The sequence below is a fragment of the Theobroma cacao genome, chromosome 9, assembly GCF_053813885.1.
Source record: "Theobroma cacao isolate CCN51 chromosome 9, ASM5381388v1, whole genome shotgun sequence".
In the NCBI taxonomy this organism is placed as follows: domain Eukaryota; kingdom Viridiplantae; phylum Streptophyta; class Magnoliopsida; order Malvales; family Malvaceae; genus Theobroma; species Theobroma cacao.
The window spans coordinates 39,077,446-39,089,789 of NC_142647.1; positions in this window are offsets into that span (position 1 = coordinate 39,077,446).

Consider the following 12,344-nt stretch of genomic DNA (forward strand, 5'->3'; position numbering starts at 1 on the left):
TTGCTTATTTGACACTTGAACATTTTTGAAAAGTTTTCTAAAGAGGAAAATGAATTTATTTTAGAACCAAATCCTTGAAAACCTTGATTTATATTTCAAACACTTTTGAATCGATTGTTTAACTCAATTTTTACCAAATTTTTTTAATTGGTTTCCAATCATGTAATGTTATTTTAAATGCTTATAAGCTGTTTTACAAACTATGCTTTATAAAACATTTTGTTATCCTTATTTTGTTTGAAAGACAACGTTCTGGGAGGTTATATGGACATACGTTCCTAGATTCATTTGAAAGGCAACAAACTTCGAAAGTATGGGATTGTTGTTCCTTGATTCGTTTGAAAGACAATGGACTTAGAGACCATGTGGATATTTGATACGCTTGATAAAGTGGGACTTAATTTATGATTATGCCTAGAAAGATGAGTGTTGATTTTTGGTTATGCTTGGAACATTAGGTGTTGATTTATGGTTATGCCTGGAAAGGGGGGTTCTGCAAAACATTTTATAAATGTTTATTTGCATATTTCTTAAAATGTATTTTGTTAAATACTCTTCCCTATTAGCTTGTTTCCCTTCGCCGTATCTACTCACAGAGTTATTATAACTCACACATGTAAGATGCACTTGTTATTGCATATTAGTAGATTGCTTGGTTAGTTGTCCTTTGGAGAGGAGCTGCTTTTACAATCAGTATTGATAGGTGATCGTCATAGCATCCCGTAGATGTCAGCCCTTTTACTTTGAGTCATACTCCGTTAGTCAGATTTGGTCTTTTATATTGACTATTATGAATTATGACTTGTTTGTTTCTTGTAATAATTGATATTATGGATGATTGCGACGAGATGGCTTACACTTGTATGCGCCACAGCATAGCTTATACTTGGGTTATGTTTTATGTTGCTTCCATAGTATGAGCACATAAGTGTGCAGATTGATATGGCATTTTCAAATATATGATATAATCATGTTTATACCTGCTTGCATATGAACCATGGTGATGAGTCCCATGAGGCATTTATGGTTATTGGATTATTTGTTCATCATTAGGCTTACATGGGTTAAAAAGGTCACTTCCATTTATAGCAAGGGCGAAGCTAACCAAAATTTATTGGTGGGGGCCAAATACAGTTAAATAAGAGTTGAAAATTTTAAAACCCTAATATGTTAAATTCAATCAATAATAAAAATATTGATAATAGAAATATGAAACTAAATATAAAACTATAATTTGTAAAATATAAATTGTTAAAAACGATATATAAGATTAATAATTTTTTCTTATATAATCAGAATTATTTAAATACTATATATTCAAGAGAATTTCATTTTAACTAAACATAAAATGTAAAGCATATAAAAAAATATACTTAAGTTAATTTTCTTTTACATAATCAGGATTAATAAAAAAAATGATACGTTGATAAAATTTTAAGTAACAATGTAATATTACAACTTATATTTGAGAACTATATAATAATTTATTAATTTTTAAACATTAAAATCATAGAAAATAAAATTTATGTAACATAAAAAAGAAGAACATGGCAAGTAAAAGGTAGATACCACATATTACATAACAAAAAAAAAAGAAAAATAATATGGTTAATAGTTTGTAGAAATTCGAGAAAGAATATTTATAGAAACTTATAACATATAAACAAATAAAATAAAAATAAATAACTATAAATAAATATCAATAAAAATAATAATATAAATTAAAAAAATTTAAAATTGATTAAGATAAATGAAATCATTTTATTATTTTTTATTTATATTAATTATTAAATAAAACATTATTTTGAGGAAGCTAGTAATAGAATATATAAAAAAATTTAAAAATTTTTCTATATTATGGAAAAAAATTTAGAAGTTTTGGGGGGCCATGGCCCCCCCATCACGTAAGGAGGCTTTACCTCGGATTGATACCCTAATGCCAGCCATGATCCGAAATTTAGGTTGTGATAGAACCTCTATAAAAATCATTGCTAAGCTCTTTCCTTCTTCTCTTTAAGCTGTACTTGCTTCATATCTTATCTATTTACTCTTATACTTACTGGTTTTCAAGTTTTGTGCATAAAGTTTACATCTTTAACTTTGTGTCATAGAAAGTTGAAACTTTTATTTGAAAACTAACTTACCTTCATCTTGGTTATTACTTTAGTTTAAGCTTCTTTATCTAACAATTGGTATCATAGCAATTTCTCAAGTTTTTCAAGTTTAACAACCTTTAAGAGATCTTAAAAAAGAAGCTTGAAGTTGTAAAGATGGCTCTAACAAATTTTATGGGTGAAGACCAATCAAATTAGTGGGTGGAGGATAAGGTTTGAAAACTTTGTGCAATTAGTTGATCTAGATTTATGGGATATCATTTTTCAAAGACTTTATGTACCATGTAAGCTTGTAGATAGTGTGAGACATTTCCAAACTAGAGTTGAATGGGACGACATGGAAAGAAAATTGTTTAAGCTAAATCCTAAAACTGTAAGTGCCCTATTATGTGTACTTAGTAAAAATGAGTTCAATAGGTTAGCCATGTGTACAATAGCCAAAAATATTTAGGATATCCTAGGAAACTGTTATGAGGGCACATCACAAGTGAAATAGTTAAAGATAGGATTATTAACTCCAGATTATGAATTCTTCAAGATGAAAGAGGATGAACCAGCAAATGAGATTTGTGAGAGGTTCATCTAATAAGAGGATTAAAAGCCTTAGGTAAGGAATTCCTTAATGCCCAACTTGTGAAGAAATTTCTATGTTCTCTCCCTATGTCTTGGAGGCCTAAAGTCGTAGCAATTGAAAAAGCAAAAAATTTAAATAAAATCAAGCTAGATGAGTAACATGGATCACTACTCACGTATGAGATTCAATTAAGACATGAAAGTGAGAGAGATGAAGCTATTAAGGAAGATGCCAAAGAGAAAAGTATTACTCTTAAAGCTACTAAAGAAAAAGATGAAAGAGGCATGAAAGATGAAGAAAAGGTGGAAAATATTGAGGAAATAGCTTTGCTAACTAGGAAATTCAATAGGTTCTTAAAGAACAAGCAAAATGGTAGAAAGGGAAGATAATCTAGAAGAAATGTACCAAGAAAATAATCATAAAATGAAAAATCAAGTAAAGATCATATCACTTGCTATAAGTGCAAGAGGTCGGGACATACGAAATATGAATGTCAAAATATCAAGAAGAACCACCTAAAAAAGTCAAAGAAGAAAGCAATGGTAGCCACTTGGAGTGATGAAGATGAATCACAAAGTAAAGAAGATAAGAAAGTTGTAAATCTTTGTCTTATGACTCTAGATGACCCCATGGATGTGGAAAAATACTTGGAAATCAAGATATAATGTTGAAAAAGTCAACAATATTACTCTTATAGGCATTGACTCCATTGCAATAACTTCCAACTATAGACAATCAATCATAGAGCCTCCTAGTTTGAATGGTGAAAACTTTATTCGTTGGATTAATTAAATGAAGGTATTTATTCAAAGAAAAAATTAAAAAGCTTGGAAGATAATCAGAGATGGTGCTTTTAAATTGTGCAAGGAAATGGATGATTGGGATTCAAGTGACCTTGACAAAATACAACTAAATTCCAAAAGCCATGCACATGCTTCTCTCTGCTCATAAGAAAAAGGGTATTGTAAGTTTCTTCCATGTGAAAGTGCCAAAGATATATGGGATAAAGTAGAAAAGATGTATGGAGAAGAAAAAGAGTTAGGAGAATAAGATTGCACAAATGAATGGTCAACAAGTGACAAAGAAACTAAAGAAGAGGAGACAAGTGAAATTCAATCCACAAACCAAGAGCGGAAGTAAATTACTCAACTTGTGTGCAAATTTCACATTCATTTAAAGAATTAGAAGATGCCCGTAATGAACTTTCTTGTAATTATAAGAAAATGAATTTGAAATATGAGGAAAAGATTACAAGCCTCAATGTTGAATATGAATTTTTAAAGAATGCCAAACTTGATTTGAGAAATGAAAATAAAAAGTCAAAAATTGATTTTGATATTTGTGAAAAAACCTTGATACTTTGCAAAAAGAAAATGAAAAGTTGATAAATGCTCTCAAGAATGTTACAAAGGAAAATGACTGAGTGGATTTCATAAGAGAAATCTTGTGGTTGCGACTAATGAGAAGGATCAAAGAAACTTGGATACCAAAATCAAATGAAATTGATTCTTGTAGAAAATTTAGAGTAAGGAGGGTCGAGATCTCGAAGATTAGATGCACTCTAAGCATATAGTGAAAACGTAAGTGAGAATGATGGCAATGTCTTTTGACTTTCCAATGTTTCATCAAAATTTGAAGAGGTAAATAATTTGACTTTCATTTCTTTCAGTATATAAAGAAAGTTTAGTAAGTGCTCTTTCTATATGTATTTATTTGAATGATGAATTGAATTAGTGCATCTGCATAACATTTCTTGCATAAGCATTACCAAAGTCAAAAAGATCGATGCTGTTTAAGCCATTGCATCTTTCAAAGAGATTTCTTTTTAAATAATTAAGTGCAAAAATGGTTTTCTCATCATAGAATCATTTGTGTGCAAAGTAGTAGTAAATTATTGCTCCTTTGTCTCATGGGAATTGATCTCTCATCAAATGAGAATCGACTTTTGAAAATACAAAATTCCCCTAAAGATTTTTTATTCTTAAAAATCGACCTTTCTTTTTGTAAAGATCGATTCTTGAAAATGGAGGGAATCTTAATAAAAAGTTAAGGCACATGAACCGACATGAATATTTAAGGTCAATTCCAAATTGTTCATAAGGCTAAAAATGTTTAAACTTCACACTTCAACACACGATTCTTCTTCATCAGAATTTTATCAAGCATAACATTCCTTCAAGATTCTCTTTCAAACATTTCAATTTCATGAAAAACAACCCCTGAAAACTAGACAGTCTTCATCTTTTGAACAGAAGTCTTCATCTTCAAACAAAAAAATTCACTCATTGTGGTTGTTTCTTAAAACCCATTTTTTTCTTAAGAAAAATGTTAGTTCAACAAAAGCATTAAACCTTTGTTTCCAAACCCTTGATTTTTCAATCTAAAACAACCTTTAAACTCAATTTCTAACACCCAAACCTCATTTGATGACCCCCAAGAAATCAAGAGAAGAATAAGGAAAAGCATTAGCAACATCTAAAGTTCAAAAATCGCAAAAAGCACTAGAAGCCTTCAACATTAATTTCTCCCATGATGATGAAAGAAAAAGGTACAACAACCTGTTTGCCTCCAAAAAGGTTGCTCATGGAAGAGTAATTGAGTTTCACTTGTTTGAAACCAAATTAGACATCCCATAGACTTCGCTAAACCCTCATGATGAAGATAAGAATAAAGAAAAAAAGTGTTTTTGTTCGAATGATGATTGATGATCGATTTTGCCCTTATTAATGATGTAAGGATGTTGACATTTAAAATTTTTGAAGGTGATTTGTTTATTTATGTCATTTTGTTCTAAATTCTTGTTAAACTAATTTACATCTTTCTTAGTTTTGTATTGATATGTTGTTCAATTATTATGTATTACATTTATCGACAATTGAGAATAATAGATTATCTTATTCTCTGTTGATAGATTTTTGTGAGATGGTTATGCCCAAGACTACTTTAAGTTGTCGAGAAGAATTGAGTGGCGTAAATGCTTCACTTACGCTAACAAAGGTGTGTTATTTGATTTTTTTTTATGCAAGTATACATATCACTCAAGTAATATAGAGGTAAGTCAAGTATCATATTACACAGAGATTTGCCCCTAAACTTTTACTCAGTATTAAATTTTTAACAAAATTTATCATATCCAAGCAACTCAATTTTGAATACTTAATTAATGTAAAATTTACCAATGAAACTAAACTAAGGATATGATTGTGGTTTTGCTAAATAAACTATTAGTTTAAACTAAGGATCATGGTGTTTGTTAATATTTCATTCGAATTTAATCTCTTCCTTTAAACTTATATTAATAAGGTGAATAGCTAACATAGAATCCGATTTTAAGTACAAGTATATGTCCATATTCTTGCACACATACTTTTCAACATTAATTCCATATGTCTATGTAAATTAGTTAAGAAAAAAGCTCATTAAGTTTATGTTCTAATTTAGCTGCTTATGATATTTGGGTATATGTCTATCTTAAACACGAATCTAACACCTAATCTTTACGTGAATTAAACATAAGTTATTCAAATCAATGGTCTAATCTAAACTCCCTTTGTCAAGTTGGATTTAGAGACCTTGATTATCTCACTAGGTGATCAAGTAGTGAAAGTATTAAAAATGGATTTGAATTAACCATACAATACCCATTAATGCTAAGCAAAGAAAAATCAGATACTCAAGCTACATATTGAAATAAACCATAATCCTAGAAAATGAATTTAGTTCATCATCATTCTCCAGCAAACATCAAAATTTCAAAAGAATAAATCATTTCTATAGCAAAAGAACAAGAGAGAAATGAAAAACTAGAATAAAGAACAAGGCTGCCAATGATTCTTGATCTTCAATTGTCTTCATTTTCTTCTCGTGTCTCTTTTGTAGAACCTTTTTCTTTCTCTCTAAATTGCCATTTGTTTCCTTCTATAAATCACATATTTATAGCCATAAAAAAACCCTAAGAAAATAAAATATCGAATGGCTGTGTTTTAGTAAAACACGTCAGAGAGTCACGACCTCCCTCCTTGAGCACTTTGATGCTCAACATTTCTTTTTTTTTTTTCACTAACTTCCAATCAATGTTGTGTCCCTCCTCCATGGCTACTACAGTGTTAAATGCTTAGGAATTTGTATGGGAGTAATGCTACTGCCTTGGGCTTAGAGGCCTTTAGTCTTTTGAGGCTGAGATGCTACTTCCTTATGCTGCATTGGTGTAGAAACCGCTGCAGTACCTCATCTTGCAATATGAGTTTCTCCTACCTCTAGTTTGATATGAGAAAAATGGTAAACATGAACATTGTAGTTCTACCTCTTATCATTTCAATGTCCAAGAATAACATTGATTGAATCTTTGTAGCTCGAGTTATACGAGAATTACTATAGCATGTTCAATGGAAATATGCACTTAGTCTCCATTGCATAGTTCATCACCATTTAACTGCATGCATTGAAAACCTACAAAGACAAAGACTAAATCAGTATTGGCTTAAATTAAGACTTTCAACGTGAAAATGAACTAGAAGTACTTAAATTGAAAAAGTTAACAGGCTTTAAACTAATTAAATAAAAGCATAAAATACTATCTAAAATCGACTTAAAACAAGAGGACTTAACTATTTTAAAATCCAAAATATGGCTAAATAACTCTATATAATAAAGTTATCAAGGTGCCACCTCCATCAACCACAGCACTGGTGATCACTTTTACACCCTTTATGTCGTCCATGCTAATGTCTACATTGCCTACTACTTCAGTTTAACCCCCTTTAGAGTTTTCACCTCTTACGTTTGCACAAGTTGGTAACTTTAGTACTACTGATGTTGGTGCATCAAACTCTGCATCGTAGTCTCGACGTCGAGGCCCAATATAAGTTTGTTAAGTCCTATCAATCTAGACCGATATATATATTTGAATCTTATCAAAGAAAGATAATTTATAAAAATTATCTAGTTTCATTCATAAAGTTAAATTCGTTAATGCGTTATAATAAATATGTACTAATTTTGTAATACCTTTGCAAAGACTAAAATAACTCTACTCATCACCAAAATAGTCATGAGTCACTTCAGTGGGGCATAGCCTACATGGACCAAAGTTCTTGTCAAGGTGAAAGATTATATGTGGCATAAATTTTCAGTACAATGTTGTTTTCAATAGGTTAAAATATAAATCTTTATTTTGTATACTATATATTTTTTTCATAACACTAATTTATTATAATTTTTAAAATAAGAGTCTTTCAAGTAGGCTCTTATAGATGTTTCAATGGTCCACAAGATATGGAAGAAAATTTGCAAGGACTAGTTGAAAGGATTTGTTAGCGGATGAGTGCAACAAACCTATTATGGAGGTCGGTGATACTGACGATATCCATTTGAAAAAAGGGAAGGCGCGCACCTATGTCACTATTAAGGTTTAGGACAAGCTTGTCGATGATGTTTGGTCAAAACTTGGGTGGCAATATTGATCACAAAAGGCTCGACATAACCGCATATCTGAGAAGGACGACAACAAATCTAAACACACAAGCAGTTATTTACTATTTGTAGTTTATCAGAAAAGAATGGTACATGTTCTTAATTTGTGTATTAGAACAATGTTAAAAGCTTTTTACTATTGTAGTGTTGTTTAAGATTGCAAAAACAAGTGGTTGTGCTTTATATATTTCATGCTTTTATTGTTTGGGTGACAATTTTATGTGTTTTCAATATGTTAGGTTTATCCATGCTTGTTGTTGTGATTAATATTATTGGTGACATGTTCGGATGATGGATTTATTGTGATGGTTGATATCATTGTGATTGTAGTCCTAAACACTACAAAGACCGATGACATTTACTAAGCTCTTTGAGCGCATTCACAAGCGATAGAAGGGTGTTAATGACTTTATGGACAACAAGTCCAACACTGTGAGCTTAAGTAATAAAATTGACTCGTTTTTTGTTCATGATATAGTTCTATATGTATATATGTTTCTTAATAATCTAAGTATATTTCAGATCTTTTTTTGTTTATAGGAACCATATGTTTTTGTTTTATCATAAAAGTACAATGTAGATCCATTATCCTAATCAGAATTTGATTTGGTAGCATGGTTAGAGGTGATAAAAGGTTTGCAAACTAGTCAGACCCATGTCTATGGGTTTGGCAGCAGGACGCTGGCTACTAAAACACTTGCTTCAACTATGATGTTGGAGTCTACTTATGGTTTGATCAATTTTGGTAATTCTACGCGAGCACCTCTTCCCAAACCCGAGGGTTATCAACAAATGAATGACTTAATGAGAAATATCGATGCCAAGATATTGACTATCTAAGCAACCTTTAAAATGATCCTTTATAGGTTTTCACCTATTCCAGGGTCTTCATCACAAGAGCTGCAGCCGTAGGCACAGCCACAAATAGAGTTGTATACACTTTCTTTTAATGATACGGAAGAGGCATAGCGGAAAACAGATTTGGGGTATAATTAATTTCTATCTTTGTATATGTTGGATTTATGGATTTTTATATGGATTTGAACATTTATATTCATTTTTCATTTTTCATTACTTTGAAATACAATTTGTGTTTATTTTTTCATTGTATAATAAAATTTAAATAGATTTAGTACATTTTAAAACATTTCAATATTAGTATTTGAATATATTCATGTCAAATGTGAGCTGGGAATAGAAGAAATACAAGAAATAAAAAATAATAATAAGAAAAGTTTCAAATGAAAATGCTTTACTGATGAAAATGCTGACTGGTAATATAACATGCTACTTATTCTGGGTTGCTTTCACTACCATCAGTGTGAAGTGGTTATTTTGTGTGAAGTAGTTGTTTAATTGTATTAGTTGTTCAACATGGAGTAGTACTCTTTTTATTATAGCTGTTCTACGTGAAGTAGTGCATCACTTGTTTTAGTTGTTTTGTCTGAAGTAGTATTTCACTTGTTCTAATTGTTTTGCTTGAAGTAGTACTTCACTTAATCTAGTTGTTCTCATTATTCTCTGTATAGCATCATGATGTGAAACAATTTTAAAGAGAATAAATAATAACCAAATCTAGTATCTGTGTTTTGCCCTCTACATAAGAATTTTCACTTAAAAAAAAATTCTTATGCATTAATTTAGAGAACAATTTTATTTTTTTACTATAACACATTGTATTATAACACTTTATGTTGTAACGCCTTAGGTAGTGACACATTAAACAGTAATGCTTTAGGTAGTAATACCTTAGGTAGTAATGCCCTAGGTAGTAACATGTTCTTCTCTTGTATAAGGTGTGATACCAATATCTTATGCAATATTTGATTGATTGTGTAATAATATATTTTTCATATATAATAAGGTTTTCAAGATACAAATTGTAGAAGGAAATGTGGAAAAGGTTCGAACATGAGTAGATTTGTGTGATTAAGTTTCGGACAACATGTGTATTCTCTTGAATAAATGGAGTATTTAGGTAAGCACTGTGAATTTAATGCAGAAGGAATCCATGTAGGCTTATTAATTTTTCGTATATCTATGTCTGAAATTTTGTTTGCCCATGTGTGCGCTGCTACTTGGATATTGGTTGGATGAGTATTGAACATGTCTTAATGCTTGTTTGGCTATATATTCAAGAGTTAATTATTTTCCTTAATATCTCTAAGTTGAGAAGTAAGAGTTTCAGTTTTTTATTTTATTTTATTCATTTTCTATTTTTGTAAACATAAGAATCCATAGTTTTCTTACGTGACATCAAGTAATAAATTGTGTAATTCTCCAAAAAAAAAAAGGAAAGTTAATCTTTTTCATAAAAAAACCTTGATTCTATGTGTCCTATAAATACGAAGCTACTATGAACAATTTTCTTCATTCAAATTTAAAGCAAAGCAAAATTCAAAGCAAAACAAAATTCAGAGCAAAGTCGATTCTTTTGCAAATCTTTTTGAGTGGGTAAGTTTTTGTTCTACTTCTTGTAATTTCTTGTTTTCTCTCTTTTTTTTTCACTTGTACTTTTCTTACTTTTCAAAAAAATTTAAATTTCTCTTGCTTGTTGCGCCCTGCATGAAATCTTTTTTCATTGAAATATGAAAGAAGAAAATTTTCATGCATGAGATGAAGCTCTTTGATTGAAAGAAAATATATATATATATATATGTTCAAGCAAACAAACAAATTGTTTGACTTTAGAAAAAGAACACAGCAAAAAGAAAGAAACAAATTAATTATATATAGTTCTTTGAATAGTAACCCCATGCACACAAGATTTTATCATATACCTATGCACATGGAATGTATGCACGTAGGACTTTTGTGTCAAGTGGCATGAGCTTTTTTATTTGAAGTGCCACAAGTTTTTTTATTTGTTGTTATTTTGTAGTTGTTTACTTTTTATGCTTAATAAATAGATAAATGAAAAATTATTGTATACATATACTTATCTCATTTTCCATGGTCATGTTTGTAGACTTCCTTTTTTTATCTTTCTAGGACGCGTTTTACTCCAAAGATCCAGTATGGTGAATCTAAAAGGCTGCAATGAAGAAAAAGATCACTGAAAATAAAAGGAAGAATATTGCTTTTGAAGTAGTTCTTTCCAAAAAGTTTAGAGTAGGAAAGCCTAGTGAAGTTCCTTTTGCTCCTAACTGGGAAGATGGAGTTATTAGAGAAAGTGGAGAAGATCGTTTTTTAGAAGAAGTCCATACCAAATAGGTTAACGAACATCTTTCTGAACTCATTGGATATTTGAAATCGTCTATGCTTAAAAGCACCTCTTCATTAGAGAATTCGTATCCCAAGACAATCAATTCTGAAGTTCAAGTTTGAATATTGTGAGTGTCCACTTTCCACTACTAAGTTAGGCTCCAATTCTCAATTTATTCATGGCTAGGATGAGTGGATAAACAATGTGTTGAAGAATCTTATTTATGATAAACTTCTCTAAATTGTTAGAATACTTGATGTTGTATGTGTCACCTCCAAGCTCAACATTCATAAAGAGAAAAAGTAGATGTATGGCATGCCATTCTTGCAAGGTGAAGTATTTTTTCTCATACTATGATTACAGCTTAAAGTGAGTTAACCTTTACTTTGGAAGATATGTGTGTTCTCTTGGAATTTCTTTGTATAGGGAAGCATGATTTTCACTTGATCAAGCTTTTTGAAGAAAATGTATGTATTCGAGACTTTTAATTCTTGATTTACTTAAGAGTTTAAGTTAAACTTCAAAGGTTGCATGGTTCTCCAATTGGCTAAGGGTATTTTATAAAAAGTTTAATGCTAAAGGAGTTGAAATTAGTTTTCTTGATTACCTAGACCATGAGCACGAGTTAGTGGCTTTATTAATTTTTTGGTTAGGATGACATATACTTTCAGGGTTTCCAGACGATGGTATCTCTTCAACAATTGTTCCATTAACAATAAAAATTATCAACAAAATACATTTTCGTCTTACTCCACTATATTATGGATTTCTATATAAAAGGCTAAACTTGTATCAACTCAAGACTACCAAATCAACTGGGCATTATAAAATTTTGGCTTATGTGTATGCTTTCTTTAGTAGATGTGCTTATGGGAAAGGCTTAGATACTTGCACTCTTGTGCCTAATGCATATCCTTTTGCATCTTTTTCTGTGAATAACCCTTAGGGATTAGGCATAGCATGATCAAATTTTAAGAGG